The sequence below is a fragment of the Pistacia vera genome, unplaced genomic scaffold, assembly GCF_008641045.1.
Source record: "Pistacia vera cultivar Batoury unplaced genomic scaffold, PisVer_v2 Contig116, whole genome shotgun sequence".
Lineage (NCBI taxonomy): Eukaryota > Viridiplantae > Streptophyta > Magnoliopsida > Sapindales > Anacardiaceae > Pistacia > Pistacia vera.
In genome coordinates, this window is record NW_022195204.1 from 62,044 (window position 1) to 79,773 (window position 17,730).

Below are 17,730 nucleotides of genomic sequence, written 5' to 3' on the forward strand. Positions count from 1 at the left end.
TCTGATTGGATAGGACAGGTGATGTTTATTTTTCGGTCGAGATTATCTTGAGGTAGGGAAGGTTAACTGTCTTTATAAGCCTTTTATATGTTCATTTTCTCTTTTATAATGAAAGCTTACTTAACCAAAGAAATTTTGTTTTATTTTTTATTTTTGACTTTATAATCTTAAAACAGAAGAAAAGAAAAACAAATTATGGTATAAATGTTATCATGTTATTTTGGTATAAAAGGAAGACCAAAAAGTTAAACATTATATCCACTATTGAGGTAAAAATTTCAAGTTTTGTTATCATTGTCCAGTATGAATCCACTAATTATAATTCTAGGTGATACTCTCAAAAACAACATAGACGTGTAATACATAATTTTGACCATTATATTCATTGTAAAGACACATGAAAAACATAATTATATGAAATTCAACATCAAACATTAAAATGGAACTGATAATATATATATATTCTCCTAATTTTTTTCTATTTCTTTGAAGACATATTGTAATTTTTTTATTATTAAGGTGTTACATCAATTTCATATTCAATTAATCTTTTAAGATCTTGAAACTGTTAGTAGAAAAAAATCTAAATGATGATTCTTATTAGTACTTGAGAGGATTTGAATTCAAAAACTTATATAACCTTATTATTAGGTAAGCATCGATAGTCTAATAATAATTGAAAACATTAATTCCACTTGCAAATTACATATATATAATATTTATTCCCAAAGACTAAGTGCATAGCATTGGCACCGTCAAAAAGCTTTCGTACATATAATACAAGTACTGACAATTAGGTGACGAAAGGAGATGATTCATGCATTTCAACAACTATAATGTGAACAATAGTGCAGCCGGCTTTATGGAAGGAATAATAGAAGACAAGACAATAGGTCATTAAAGTCGTGCGAAATCATGGAATTCATAATTAATTAATTAGCTAAAGCAAATGGTAATTAATACCTAGATGAAGAATTAAGAATTCTGGCTTTGTTTCAACCGAAAATATTTTTAAAAGGAAAATTAATCCCTTGCACATGCTTGTTCCCATACAACTGCTATATATAGAATAAGTATTTTACAAATTAAGTGCCGCACAACCTGCCTTGAGGATTATTTTAGTAATTACCCTGGGTTAGAATGAGCATTACAAAATATTGTTTCAACTAGCTAGGGAAGTTTGGCTCTTCGATCTGTATTTTATTCAAGTATGAATCATCCTGATAAATTTTTCATGAAGTTGGTGTCAATAATCTACCAATTATGTCATGGCCGTTTTGTAACCAAAATGTGAAAAAGGATAAACTGTGGAGGTCCTTATTGTAATTTCCTTATGCTTTGTTCACAGCTCTAAAAGTGGTCGTTTCAGTTAACACAATGTCTTCTTTGTATAAGACTCACCTGTATGTGCTACTGTAACTGTTAATCAAAGAATCAGTTGATCACGATCTGCAGAACTTCTTCAGTCTCTGTTTTCCATCAGTTTTTCACTTGGTATCAGAGCCAACGACAAACGTCCAATGGCTACGATTCTTCGGAAAATCAAATCAAAAACATGGAGAAGAGTCTTCATGGCTCAGCTCTTCCAAGTACTCAGCGTTTTCGTCAAATCGCAAGTTGTTAGCCCTAAGTTGACACGAGATAGCTATACCAACAATTATAAGTTCTGGCGATCTCAAGTTCTGTCGCAGCAGGAGCGCATGAGCTTGAAACACTGACAGGTTCAATTCCATGTCCTTCACCTTTTATTCTTACAGATCCTAAATGTTCAAATGAGCTAAGTGATAGAACATCAGCTGAAAACCTAGCTAGAGAAACAATAAATCCAGCTATGTGCTTGGAAAAGAACTGATAAATACTTGTCACTTGGCTTTTGGCTTCAATTTCTGAAAATATGTTCTCCACTGTATCGAAGTGTCAGTTTTCTACTGAAGTTTGGTTTACACTCGAAAATGAGTTTTAATTGACTCCAAAGCCAGAGCTTTACATTTAAAGAGCCTGCTTCAGTCAACAAAAAGGAAATCTCAGCGTTAGTGAATTTGTTAAAAAGATGAAAAACATTGTGAAAATTGTACAGTGGACAAGTATTATCGATGAAGAGCTCTTAGTAGTGTTGGAGGGTTAGGGCCAGAGTTTGATGCTGTGGTTGTAACTAACTTCCAGAATCGAATCCAAATTTGATTCTATCACTTTACAGGAAGCTCAATTTCTACTTCAGAAATACGAAATGAGGCTTGAAAAGTTTAATACTGCAGATTTTCATGGAGGCTCAGTCAACATAGCTTCACTCAACAATGCACAAAGTCTGCCATCTCTGACCACCAAAAAAAATGCGTACAACAGCTGCTGGTTTGACCACTGTGTCTACAACGTCTGATGGATTACCTAATGTGTCACCTTCCTTGCCAGGAACTCAGTTTTTTACCTGTGCATGCTGGCTCTGTTTATCAAGGTAGTCAGAACCATTCATCCGATATTGGTCCTATGTACGGACAAATTGCTTCCTATTCTTCCAGACCTTCAGGATATAAATCTGGAGGTAGAGGCAGAGGTAGATCTAATGGTCGAGGGAGGCCAATCTGTCAAGTGTGTAACAAGGTTGGTCATACGGCTATACAATGCTATCATCGCTACAACTCTGCTTATAATGGGACTCCACCGCAGTTGGATCTTCTCACAATTTGGCATGTCCAACTTGTCAATTCTGGATACAACAGTCGTCCACCTTCACAGCAGTCCCATTTCATTCAACAGCAACCTCTGGTATATCTCTTATGGATCACAGACTCAACCAGCCACCACTACTGATTATCAGGTTCAACAGCATTACAATGACTCACAACATAGGCCTTCTGCCACTCATTCTCAGCAAGGGTTTCATGTTCCCAGCCAACAGACTCAAAATCTACCTCATACACCAAACCAAGCTTACTTGTGTCAACCATGTCCCATCCACTAGTCAATCCTGTAGTGCACAAATCACACCCAATTTCAATGATCCGTTGACCCAGCCTGGTACATGGACTCTGGAGCCCCTGACCATGTAACTGCTGATCTTAATCAATTAACCGTCAGCAGAAATTATGATGGAGTTGAGCAACTACAAGTTGGCAATGGTGAGTCTCTACATATACTCATTTGGTTCTACTTTTCTGCCAAATACCTTACATTCTAAAAGTCTACATCTAAAAAATGTGCTGTGTGTTCCTAGGATTACAAAAATCTTCTTAGCATATCTAAGTTCACTAAAGTAACCATGTTGTTGTTGAATTTGACTCGGATTGTTGCATTGTTAAGGACAAGGCTACCGGGAAATACTACTGCAGGGAGGACTTAAGGCTGGCTTATATCAGTTGCATATTCCATCTAGGTTTCTTCGTCTCATTTACCTACTAGGCTTGACAGTTCTGGTCCTTGTGTACCTCAGTCACTTGTGCTTCAGCTAGTCAGTCCAGTCACAATAATGTACTGAAAAGGATATGAGTCACTCTTGTTATTCTAGAAATAAGATGGCAGGTTCTGTAAAAACAACCTAATGATTGTAATACTATCCTGCATACTTGATTCTTTTCCTATTAATAAACACAAAACTTGAATGGTTCTACTTCCCTACTTTCTAACTGTTTTCATAATTTGGTGATGCTTTATCTACCAATCATACATAATTACAGTACCAATTTTTCATATCTCATCACATTTAGGCACCAAAGCACTCTCTACTGAAAATATCAACATATCACATAGTTCACTACTGTTTTTCATGTTAATAATACCAAAACACATATGCTATCTCTTTGGCATAATAGGTTAGGCCATCCTCACTCAGATGTGTTACACAAATTCTATTTCTATGGATAAACAACCTTCAGGATCAGATTCTGTTTTACCCTTCTGTGATGCCTGTAGATTAGGCAAATTGCATAGAAATCACTTTCCCTTGTCTCAATCTAGAGCTACACACCCACTCGAGTTAGTTCATAGTGATGTGTGGGGACCAGCCCCACTGACCTCCCTAGAAGGGTTCAAATACTATGTCCCTTTCTGATGATTACCGCGGTTTATTGGCTGTTTCCCTTAAGGACAAAAGCTGAAGTCAACTTTGTTTTTATAGTTTCACCACCTGGTTGAGAGACAATTTAATTGTGAAGCTTAAAGTCTCTCAATCCGATAAAGGTGGAGAATATAAGGGTTACTGTCATATTGTCTGCTGCTGGTATTCAGGTTAGGCATCTTGTGCTCATGTTCACCAGTAAAATGGAAGAAGTGAACGCAAACATAGACATATAGCAGAGACTGGCATCATTTTACTTGCTCATGCCTTATGCCACTGCATTATGGTGGTTTGCATTTGAGACTGCAGTCTTCTTGATTAATAGAATGCCTACCTCTGTTTTAAATCACATTTCACCTTATCAAGTACTCTTTAACAGACCACCAGTGTATTCGAACTTAAAACCTTTGGCTGCACTTGTTTCCCTTTTTAAGAGTTTTAATAAACATAAACTCAGTTTCATTCATCCAAATGTACTTTTGTGGATATAGTTTAGTGCATAAAGGTTATAAGGTTTAAATTCAAAGGCAAAGTTTATATCAACCTAATGTCCAATTCAATGAACAAGAGTTTGCATTTGCCACTAAACCTGACAGTCTCACTCTGTTGCTATACCACCTGATTCACTAGAAACACCTCTTTCCTTCCTAGTTTTCTTATGTTTCTGTTCAGCTCCCATCTGATATAAGTGCCAAAGTCTTCCTGCAGTGGCTAATCCTGATTCATGCCAATTCAACAGTTGGTAAGTTAGATTCTGCATCAATTTCAGCACTTCAATCTCCTTCTAATATCCTTGTAGCTCACTTTAATTCTGCTGTCTCTTTGTCTCCATTGCATCATACTACTGCCCAATAGATGCTCCTACCATTTTAGGTCCAACTTTTCTGTACAAATGTTACAGGACCAGACTCACTATAATCACACACCTTTGCCACCTGCTCTTAAGGTTGATTCTACCCATTTTAAAAACAATGGACAATCAGGTAGTCACTATCCTTGCCCACCAATCAGCCTAGTTTACAGCACTCTTCTATCTCTGGTTGCTCTCTTGTAGTAGATTAACTCCATCACAATCTCTGCTCCTGGTCCATTCTTTACCCATGGCCATTAATTCACATCCAATGATTACTAGATCTAAACCTCTTTACAACCTTCTACTGCCCCTACACAAACTTGGTCTACCATCATCACACAAATGAATCTTCACAGCAAAAACAGCCCTGCACAACTTAAATTCTCAACAACAAACCAGATCTGTACATTCTTATACTGCCCTTACATCTTCTACAACCAATGTTCAACTGAACCTGCAACGGTAAGTGAAGCTCTTGCTAGTAATGAGTGGAAAGAGGCTATGCAAGCTGAGTTTAATGGTTAAGCAAAATGAAACCTGGAGTCTTGTTCCTAAGACTCGATATGAATGTAGTTGGTAACAAATGGGTTTTCAGGACAAAATTCAATGCTGATGGGTCTCTCTCCAAATATAAGGCTAGGCTAGTTGCTAAAGGCTTTCAACAAACACCTGGGGGGATTACTTTGAAACTTTCAGCCCGTTATTAAGCCTAGTACCATTAGAATCATTCTTACAGTTGCTATTCTTCCGGATGGGACATTCAACAGATAGATGTAAATAATGCTTTCCTTAATGGCCAGCTAAATGAAAATGTTTATATGAGGCAACCTGAAGGTTTGAAGTTTCTACCTTTCTTCATATGTGTGCAAACTTAACAAGGCTCCTATGGTTTAAAACAAGCTCCAAGAGCATGGTTTGATAAACTCAAACAAGCTTGCTGGACAAGGCTTTAAGAATTCAGTTTCAGATTCAGTTTATTCATCTTCAAGGATAATGCTCAAGTTCTCTATGTTCTTATTTATGTGGACGACATCCTAATAACTGGATCCAACAACTCTTCCATTTTACAACATTGAAAACTTAAATACTCAGTTTGCCTTGAAAACACTTGGTCAGTGGACCTATTTTCTTGGTCTGGAGGTAACTAGAACACATGAGGAAATTCACTTGAAGCAGACCAAATAGTTACGGATTTGCTCAAAAAACCAAGATGCAAGATGCCCATTCCTGCCCCACTCCATGGCTGCTGGCACAAAACTTTCAGCTACAGATAGTGAGTTGTTTAAAGACCCCAGTTTGTATAGAAGTACCATTGGTGCCCTTCAGTACTTAACCTTAACAAGGCCTGATATTAGTTTTACAGTCAACAAACTAAGTCAGTACCTTCAAGCTCCTACTGAGTACAATGGCAAGCTTGCAAGAGGGTTTGAGATATCTTAAAGGAACAAAGTCTCATGGTCTCCAGTTCAGACCAGCAGTTTCTCTTCACCTTGAATGCTATGCAGATGCTGACTGGGGTAGTAACTTGGATGACAGGAGGTCCACCAGTGGATACTGTGTATATCTTGGGCCCAATCTGATTCAATGGAGCTCCCGGAAGCAAAGTGTGGTTGCCTTATCATCTACGAAGCTGAATATAGAGCATTGGCACATACAGCAACTGAATTGGCATGGCTAGAAAGTTGTTTTCTGAGTTGGGAATATCCCTCAATTCTTGTCCAGTATTTGGTGTGATAATGTCAGCGCTGGTGCCTTAGCTTCTAATCCAGTTTTTCATGCTCGAACAAAGCATATAGAGATTGATACTCATTACATCCGGGATCAAGTTTTAGCAAAAAAATTGCTGTGCAGTATGTCCTTCAAAACTGCAGATAGCTGATGTGTAACCAAAGCCCTCTCCATTACTCAATTTCAAGAGTTGAAACAGAAACTCTATGTTGTTGACACTCCACAGCCTGTAAGTATTGACTGAAATCTTACAGTGGTTAATGTTGCCTATGTGTATGAACTGAATTTGGTGAATGAAGTGGCTGTTGAAATTTTTTTTATGGTAATCTGAAATATGATGAACTGAAGTGGTTGTTGAAATGGTTGTGTTAAGTTGAAATGAGAGTTTGTGTGAGAAGTGATTGTTGCAACTGTTCTGGTGATTAAGTGGGTGTTACAGCCTTGTGACTAAAAGTTGCAGTGTGTTAAATTTTGTGATTGAGGCTGCAGTAGTTGCAGGTGTAGTTTCTGATTATTGAAATGCTCTGTAGTTGGAAAGGGTGTTTTGCAGTTGAAATTGGTAGTTGAAATGAATGCAAATAGTAGTTAAAGTTGTCTCTCTATTACTGAAATGCTCTGTAGTTGGAAAGGGTATTTTGCAGTAGAAATAGTTGTTGAAGTGTTGAAGTTGCTGTTTGTATTGAAGTTGAAATGGTAGAAATAGCTGTTGAAGTGTTGAAGGTTGAAGTTGCTGTGTGTATTGAAGTATTGAAATGGTAGAAATAGCTGTTGAAGTGTTGAAGTGTTGGTTGTTGAAGTGTTGAAGTTGCTGTTGTATTGAAGTATTGAAATGGTAGTTGAAATGACTGCAAACTGTGTGTGAATGTTGAAGTTGTTGGTTGTTGAAGAGTTGAAAGTTGCGTTTGTACTAAAGTGTTGAAATAGTTCACTGAAATGTTGAAAAACTGTTTACTGAAAGTGTTAAAGCTGCTGTTAAGTGGTTCACTGAAGGTTGAAGTGCTGTAGTGGTTCAGTGTTGAAGGTGTGTTTTACTGAATGGTGAACTGAAGTATTGAAGCTGCTGCTGAAGTGTTGTGAGCTTCACTGAGTGTGAAGCTGCGTTAAGTGTTGAAGCTGCTATTAAAGTGGTCATTTTTACTTTACGATTTGTTCAGTCTCTTTAAGAGAAAATGATATACAAAATGGAGTTCACAAAAGGCAGCAAAAGGATAGCAAGAGCAAAGGAGAGTCCAGTTTAAGGGGGAATGTTAACCAAAATGTGAAAAAGGATAAACTGTGGAGGTCCTTATTGTAATTTCCTTATGCTTTGTTCACAGCTCTAAAACTGTGTCGTTTCAGTTAACACAATGTCTTCTTTGTATAAAGACTCACACTGTATGTGCTACTGTAACTGTTAATCAAAGAATCAGTTGATTCACGATCTGCAGAACTTCTTCAGTCTCTGTTTTTCCATCAGTTTTTCACTTTAAACTTGATTTTCAATGTTAATTTTGATGTATTATGTAAAAGTCATTTGAGAATACAAAATGAATGGAAGAGTAAATACTAAAAGTCAAACTTATTATATTTACTATTCCATTCATTTTTTGTCACATCACTTTGTATATTAATCCTTTAAGATTTATTTGTACGTGTAGTATTACTCTTTATAAATTATCACGCATCTAAAAAAAATGAAAACGAATATGAAAAAGAATGTACCATTAATTTTTGTATAAGGCACAACATATATATGTTTATGTTGACTGGACATCTGAAGATAAAAATTAATAATGAAAGGATGAAGGCAATCAATTTATAATTAAGAAAAAGAATGTATAATTTTTTTCGCACCCATATATTATCCTCTTAACAAATTCGTATTATTTGGCAAATTATTCATGAATATTCAATGAATTTGATGCAGTAATAAACAGTATATGAACAGTGAGCAGTGTTAAATAGTGTCGATGATGTTAGAATGCGACGAATTTTGGTGTGGCACTCCGAAATGGGCAAACAAGTTAGGCTCGTGGCAATGTCACGAGTTTTTCATTTTTTACCCTTTCAGAATCATTTTTTAGGCGTTTTTTATGTTTTTGAGGGGTGTATTTGCAAACTTCTAGAGGTTTTTGGGTTTATTTAAACCTTTTGGAATGTTTTGGGACTTTTGTGATAATTGTTTAATGTTCTTTTTCTAGGGTTTTTTATTAAGGCAAACTATAAAAAGGTTGTTATAGCGGTAATAGACAGTTTTTTTTAGATGATTATTTTTATTAATGAAAGTTAAGAACCTTTTGTGGTTGCTTATTCAATCCAGTATCCGAACTTGATACAATTCGGTGGTGGTTTATCGTATCAATTGTTCCTTGATTGTTCAGTCATCTTATTGTTTCGACATCAGAATTACTTCAATAATTGGCTGAGTTAAACTTTTAATTTAGTTCTTCTTCTTCAACATTAATGAAACATGTAGAGAACTGGCTTTTGAAAGAGAATTTTTTAGTAAGTTTCTCTACAAGATTCCTGGTGGATTGTTGGTTTTGGAATGGCTATATAATGTGGTCTCCACTGGCTTGAATTTCATTCAAATTCTAAACAAAACAACACCTGAGTGTTACACTATATCATAATTTTGAGTTGTTACCAGCTAGCTAGAGATCGATCATCATGAAATCAAGCTTCATTGCCTTGTTTAAATTCACCATTTACAACGGTTGAGATGGACCCTGGAAGCATAAATTTTATTTTTTAAAAATTTGGGAATTGCAAATTTAGGGAAAGAGAAATTTTATTTTTAAGAACATTGGGATAAAATTTAATTTTTTAAACAATTAGTAATTGCAAATTTAGGGAAGCATAAATTTAATTTTTAAAATTTTTGGGGAACATACGTGGCAGTTAAGGTGGCCACTGCCACGTTAGCTGTCACATAAGGGAGTAAGAGAAGGGAGTAAGAAGAGGGAGTAAGGCTAACATTATTGTATTATTATATGCTCAAAAAATTAAGCTTATTGATTAATTTTTCTATTCATAAATAACGCTTTGATTTCATGATTTGTGAAATAAGTTGTTGGAGTTGTTGACTACTTCAGCATTAATGGGCCAAGCAGACACATTCAGGGGTCCATGAAAAGCCATAGGCAGTTTGGGCCTTTCCATGAATAGCTACTAAAGAATTCCTTTAAGTTATTAATTCTTTATTGGGTTTGGGCTTAGGGTTTAGGAATCGAAATCCTTAGAATACTATGTTTTAATCTTTTAAACCTAGTATATAAACATATTTTTCTCTTGTAATAAATGATAACAAACAATAATGTAAATTACATTTATTGTAAACGAAAGCAGTGAGGCAGTATTACAATAATATTGACTCAACTAAAAGTAGCATGTTAATTGGATGAACTAGGATAAAATCATGCGTATTTCTTCTTTCTCTTTATTGTTTGTGTTTGTTTGTTTACTGTTATTTTGGTTTTCATATCTTTCTATTCGTTCATAAGTATCGAAGGTATGAATGGGAGCCAACCAATTAATGGGCTAATGTCATTTCCTAAAAAATGGATTTGCTTAATGGGTTAATGTCATTCCCTTACTTGATTTCATGATTTGTCCTAAGCCTTTGCACTCTTGCCGGGCGTCTGTGCTCGTTTTCTCTTTTGTGTTTGATTTGAGCCTACGAGCTCTGTTAGGGCGCTTGTGCCTATCTCTCTCATTTGTTTGGAGCCTGTGTTTTCCCTTTTGGGCGTTTGTCCACATCCTTTTGTCCAAAAAGATCGGTACATCTATTTTGGTCTTCTTTAGACCTCTTATGAGGGTATGCCCTTGCTTTCTGTATAGTTTCTCTTTTTTTATGAAATTTTTATTTTGCAAAAAAAAAAAAAAAATGCTTAAATTAAACTTAAAAGGACAAAATGGTGCTAAACTCCTGCAAATTTTTGTGCATAATTAGCCAACTTTGCTCCAAGGTAATTTGGATATCAAAAAGTGCGAATATAATCTAGATATTTTTCCTTAATGATATCAATGTTACAACTGTTTATTATACATCTTCATGTCTACATAAAAATATTTAATTAGCAAGCTTCTAACCAGTGAACATCAGATAGTTTTTTTATAGAATTTGATGTGGGTCTGCTGGTCAAACACTCAACTTAACTAAACTTGACTTTGATATTATGATAGAACTTGAGGTGGGTATGAAGGTAGTTGCTTGCTCTATCTCCTCACTTGCTGGTCAAGTACTCAGCTCAACTGAACCTGACTCTGATATCATGATAGAACTTGAGGTGGGTATAAAGGTAATTGCTTGCTCTATCTCTTCACTTGCTGGTCAAGTACTCAGCTCAACTGAACCTGACTCTGATATCATGATAGAACTTGAGGTGGGTATAAAGGTAATTGCTTGCTCTATCTCCTCATCTGCTAGTCAAGTATTCAACTCAACTGAATTTGGCTTTGATACCAAATTAGAACTTGAGGTAGGTCTGACTCCTCATCCAACAAGCCCATATTAGGCTTGTTGGATGAGGAGTCAGACCCACCTCAAATTCTATCATGATACAACTTGAGATGGGTCTGACTCCTCACCCAATAATGTCTTGTTGAATGGGAGGATTATCTCCTCTTATAAACCAATAGGCTTAAGCATGCCTAGTCGGTGTGGGACTTCAACAGTTTTCATTATATAAAAAAAAAAAAAAAAAAAATTGCTGATCCAATTATTTTCATGTGCATTTCAAGATTTCCGAGAATCACCCTATTCCTATATACGCTTAAAAAATTTATCATTTTCTTTGTTTGATTGTTTTCTAAGTTTGTATGCGTGTGTGCGTCATGAATGGAGATTTAATTTATTCCATCTCCATATATTAAATAAATGATTAATTGCTCCCTAATTAGAAGCATCGATATTCAATGATATATTATTAAAAGATACATTGTGTCAAATATTTGCTCAAAATATGCTTTATCTTAGGAAAATATTTAACATTTACAATATACAAAAACAAATTAAAATATATGAGGCTTTGTATTGTATATCTACATAAAATCCAACATCTCCTTTCATATAATGTATTAAATCCAAAAACATAATAATATGCAAAGATAATAAGATTTTGAAAAATCTCTACAAGTATAATGCAAAATGAAGAATGTAAACCCCAAAGGTTGGCCTAGCATCAAGGAGGCTTACTATATTCTTTAAGTTTCTGAGTTCAAACTTTAGGGTCACCTACCAAAGTAATATTATGATTTACTTGATCCTTTAGGCTTGTAGGGTATTTCACGAACTCCGAGAATTAGTTGAGGTGTATACAAGCTGGTTCGGACACCCCGATTACAAAAATAAATAAATAAATAAAAATGAAGAATGTAGATTACCTAATTAACTGACTATACGTTAAAAAATATGTACAAGAGGACATTTATCAAAAATTTAAGCTACATTATGAAAAATCTCTACTACAGAATAATCTTTTATTTTCCCTGAAACACCTATCAAACACAACTATACATGGCCCTAGCCGCTTGCTTGACTGCCTGGCATATTCCTCTCTTTCTTGATCCCTAACCGGATTTTAGAGAAATTTTTTTATTTCTAAGTCGGTGTTATATATTTATGGATTACTATATTCCCTATATTAATAAATCAGGTAAATGATAATGTAAGTTAAGAATAATGATAAGCCCGTAATATTGGAGTTTTAATGATATTTAAAAAAATGCGTAGCTTGTTATTGACATAATTTGGGAGTCCAAAAAAATTTAATTTGTGCCTTCAATTTCATGATTCATCACCAATCCTACGGCTATAAACATCGTTAAGCCGATAAAATTATAATAAAAATGAGAAGGTCGTCACTGCTGTTTACCACTATTGCAAGTGTCCCGAATATATCTATTCATGGCGGAGTAATGAGGATCTATAGCTAAGCCATTAAACTAATCGCCTAATCGGAGATAAAGTCAGTTCATCAGAGAGAAAGATTTTGGGACGAATAAACAATTGAGTATCTGATTTGACCAAACCCACAAGCTGGGGATGAGGAGAACTTGTCCTCATTTTTTTATTCTTCAATTTAAGTAATTGAAGTTTTTGTCTCACATCAACTGTTGATTTACTTGCCTATAAAGAGCATGTTCTTGCTCGTTAGTTTGTGCACCTTTTCGCTTCTTATTCAATTCTATTCTATTACGTACAAGCAGGTGCTAGATTTATAGCTCATTTCTTTCGTCTTCCCTAGAAGAGCAGAAATGTCGATGTCTAGAAATAGCATATTCGTTTTCTTGGTTTCTCTTCTCGTGTTTGGAGTTGCTGAGGTTTGTAATGCAAAGCAGCCGCACCCAAAGTTGAAGATGAACTTTTACGTGACAAAATGTCCAGAAGCTGAGGTGCTTGTGAGGAACATCACATGGAGCAAACTTAAAACTAAACCTGCTTTGGGTGCTAAACTTCTTAGGATGCATTTCCACGATTGTTTTGTTAGGGTATGTGTATGTGTCCATATTGCCTCAATGATCCAATTACTGCAGGCAATAAACATTATAATATATTTAGAGCTACATGACGTTCTAAATATATATTATATAATTTATGAATTATGCATGATTTTATGTATATATAACTAACGCTTTGTATGTCGTTGTGAATTTGAATTTGCATGGCAGGGTTGCGATGCTTCTGTATTGCTGGATGCAGTGGACAATACCCAGGCTGAAAAGGATGCAAGACCTAATCTAACACTGCAAGGTTTTGTTGAAATTGATGAAATTAAAACCGAAGTAGAGTAGCTCTGCCCTGGAGTTGTTTCATGTGCTGATATTCTCTCCTTGGCTGCTCGTGATTCCGTTTCCTTCTTGCCATTTCTTGATCATGATTCTGATTCCATCCCGCCGGTATGCCCTGGCCTTAACTATTTATTAATTTGAACTAAAAACAATGGAAATTAAAATCTAAGTAACATAATATGTTATGGTTTAATTAATTGCACTTTAAGCCTAGTGGCCTGTGCTTACTGGAAGAAGAGATGGCAATACTTCCCTTGCTTCTGAAACAAACGGAAACGTCCCTTCGCCATTCTCAAACTTTTCGATCCTCATGAACGGATTTGACAGTAAAGGTCTTGTCGTTAACGATTTTGTGGCACTATCAGGTACAAAAATTTCGTATGTTCTTACTAGTTACATAAATGCAATTATTCTGAACTTAATTAACGTCCTTGTGCGGGTGGCCATTCAATTGGTGTTGCTCACTGTGGAACATTCTCTGCTAGACTTTACAACTTCAACGGCACCAGTGAAGCTGATCCTTCCCTTAATGCAGCTTACGTTGAAATCCTAAAAGCTCAATGTCCCAATCTAGCCAATCCTGCCACAACTGTGGAAATGGATCCGCAAAGTTCCGTATCATTTGATAGCAATTACTTCAAAATCCTTCTCCAGAAGAAGGGTCTATTCCAATCCGATGCTGCACTGCTCACAAATTTAAGGGCAGCAATCAGAGTAGCAACGTTACAGAACTCAAAATTGTTCTACATCAAGTTTTCTGAATCGATGCTAAAAATGGGAAACATCGGAGTGCTGACAGGAGATGATGGAGAAATCAGGAAGCAATGTCGCGTAGTGAATAGTAAATGAAAAAAGAAGCTAGCCAGCTGATTGCAATTCCCATGGATATTTATATCTCGCGACAAGTGATGATCTTATCTCAAAATAAAAATATTAATTTATGTTGACATTCTTATCAATAAATTAGACACTGAAGAGCAAATTAACTCTCCTCTCTTTATGGTCTTGTACACGTGAAATCCGTCCAATGAAAAATTGTCCATCCATTTGTCAATTGTTCATAGGGCTTCCAACTAGGGGTGAAATCGAGTTAGTCGAGCCGAGTATCTGGGTACTCGAACTCGACTCGATTGCTAGAGTACTAAGTTTGAGTTCGAGTTCGAGCTTGGTTGACCTGATAAATCGAGTTCGAACTCGAACTTGGTACCTAAAAGTCAAATTCGAATTCGAGCTCGATTAATCGAGTTTTAATTGAGCTTTTTGAGCTTAATCGAGTTTTAATTGAGCTTTTATACCAATTTTGCCCTTAATTAAATACCGTTCTAGATATAATTATACTCAAATGTCTACCAGATAACAATACCCAGACCCCCTACATTTTAGAATTTTGCTAAAACACCTCAGCTACAAAAAGTTTAAAAGTTAACAAAATAACCCTAGCCACCAAAGACCACCGCCAACCACCAACTACCATCGTCGGCCACCGGCAATAATCGTCATATTAACGCACTTCCCGGTGGGATTTGACCGACTGTGCACCGATCTAGCTATTTTCGACCAAATCGGAGGCAAAAAACCGCTAGATAGCCGTGGATTTGGCCGAAAACAACCAGAATAGATAGGTCAATTGTGGCATTTTTCGACTAGATCCACGACGATCTGGCTGTTTTTGGCCTTCGATCTGGCCGGAAACAGCCCAGATCAGTGTGTCTTTGATCTGGCCAAAAACAGCCAAAACATTACACGGCTAGCCTGATCTCGTTGGTTGGTCCGTTTTGGTGACTAACATCGGTGGCCGGCAGTGGTCTTGGGGTGGCTAGGGGTATTTTGTTAAAATTTAAACTTTGTTGTTGGGGGTGTTTTAGCTAAATTCTCAAATATAGGGGGTTAAATGAATTTATTTAAATAATAATAATAATATTATTATTATTATTAAAAAAGAAGGGTAATTAAGTAAAAGCTTCTATCAATAATATTTTTTTCTTCCCCACCAAACATATTAATTATTTATACTCGCTAATTTAACCAAACATATTGATATAATATTCCTCCGTAATCTTCAAGGTAATCTATCTCGGAGGTAATCCTATCTTTTCCGCAATAAAACATTCTCCAAGCCAAACGCACTCTAAAAATAAAAGAATATATATTCTCTCTCAAGAAGGTGCTTATTTAGTTTTTGTTGGGTGTTGTTTTTATGCTGATAGAGGGTTGGTTTCCCCGGCTTATATTTGTGCATTCTATTTGGAGGAATTGCCCAAAGGTCTGCTTTAATAATTGGTTAGTGCAAATTCTGGGTTTTTGTCTGATCTGGCGTTGGGCTTTTGTCCTCTTTTGGTTGGGTGCTAGGCCTATTGCTTCTGCTGGTTTGGTGGCTCTTTTTATCAGCTCAGTCGGTTGCCTATTTGGACTTTTCAGTGCTGCTGCTTTGCTCTGCTTTTTGGCTGGTCTGGTTTTATTGCTGGCGAGATTGCCTTTTTCTCAACTGAAGAGTTCTTTTTTGCATAGTGGTTTCTTGGTTGCTTTAAGTTTGCATAGATTTTTCATTTAGGTTTTGGATGTCTCCAACATGAGTCCTTTACTCCTTTTTTCTCTCGTCTTTATTCTTGTGCATTTTTGGTGGATAGGAGTTTTTCAGTTGTGGAGCTGGGTTTCTTTTGCTTGGGGTTGCACTCTTACACTGGATTATTGCGTTTGTGGTGTTGGGTTTTGGGCTCTTTTTTGTACTGCTTGTGCAGTTGATCTGTTTTTCAGAAGCCCTGCAATTTTTGTGTTGCTGGTCTTTTTGTAATAGACCTCTTTGTTCAGTTAGGTAGCTATTATGGATCGTAAATCCGTGCCTTTCCTCTTGTTTTGTCTTGCTTGGTTGCTTGGGCCTGTCTAAAGACCTTGATTTTGTAGGGGTCTTCTTTTTAGGGACTCATTCTTTCATTCTTTATATATTACTTTTTAAACAAAAAAAAAAAAAAAAAAAAAAAAAAAAAAAAAAAAATTGAAACGGTAAAAACGCTTTTTTTGCCTCTCACAAGTCACACCGTCGTCTTAATAGGTGCACAAGAGACAAAGAAAAAACAATGTCATAACTATTGTTACTTCTTTTGTTTCATATACACATATCAAGAGAAGATCATTAAAAAAAAAAAAAAAAAAAGGAACTGTTGCTAACCTTCTTTTAAAACCCCTCGTAAACACATCTAGATAGTAACCTTCTTTTAAAACCCATCATAAACAAATCTAGATAATGTGTTGTGGTCGTTACCTAGTTACACATGCTTTGGCCGCTTGCTTGATTATCAAGGGAGAGCTACACATATTAACGGTCTATTTAACTACGGCTTAAGGCTTAAGTTAAGCAAATAATGTTTTAATTATTTGCAGTCTGAGCCCATGTGGGAAGTGCTCAATGGAAGAACATATGGCAATATTTTCCTTGTATCTGAAGCCAATGGAAACCTCCCTTCACCATTCTCAAACTACACCACACTTCAGAAACTATTTGCCAGTAAAGGTCTTAACGATGACGATCTTGTGGCTCTATCAGGTATAATTATTTAATTTACAAACTTAATGTCATATGCTTTTATTTGAGTTCCATGAATAACACAATGCAAGAACGTACAAAGATTCAAGAGTTTTGTGAACTGAAATAATGGCAGGTGGCATACCATTGGTGTTGCTCATTGTGGAACATTCTCAAATGGGCTTTACAACTTCACCGGTAACGGCGATACCGATCCTTCCCTAGATGAAGCTTAAGCTAAAACCCTAAAAGATCAATGCCCACCCATTCCAACTAATCCTGCCACAACTGTAGAACTTGATCCTAAAAGTTCCTCCTCATTTGATGGTAATTACTTCAATATTCTGCTCCAGAACAAGGGCTTATTGCAATCTGATGCTGCACTGCTCATTGATAAAAACACATAAAAGAAATTAAGTGAAAAAGTTTCAGAAGTCAAAAGGTTTCTTCAAGGCTTTTGCTGATTCTATTAAGAAGTTGGGAAGCATTGGAGCCGGAAATGTAGGAGAAATCAGGAAAAAATGTCGCCTAGTGAATCCTCAACGAAAATAAGAAGCTATAACATATCCCACATCAATTGGTCACTTTGGACTGACTTTTTTGTTTATGTTTATGAATGTTCTATATGCATGAGAAATGATAAATTGTAAATGTTAACGTATAGCTACAGCAAATATATTGTTTGTTATGAGCCTGTGTACTCTTGTTGGGCGCCTGTTCCCATTTTCTCTTCTCTGTTTGGTTTGAGCTTGTGAGTTCCGTTAGGACGCCTGTGCTCTTGTCCCTCCTTGGTTTGTATTACAAATC

The 17,730-nt window shown here is 36.0% G+C and overlaps 2 pseudogenes; both read left to right on the top strand.

The window, feature by feature from the left end:
• Positions 1-12,869: 12,869 nt before the first annotated feature.
• On the top strand, positions 12,870-14,252 carry LOC116105056 (annotated as a pseudogene).
• Positions 14,249-17,475, top strand: LOC116105064 (annotated as a pseudogene).
• Positions 17,476-17,730: the final 255 nt, after the last annotated feature.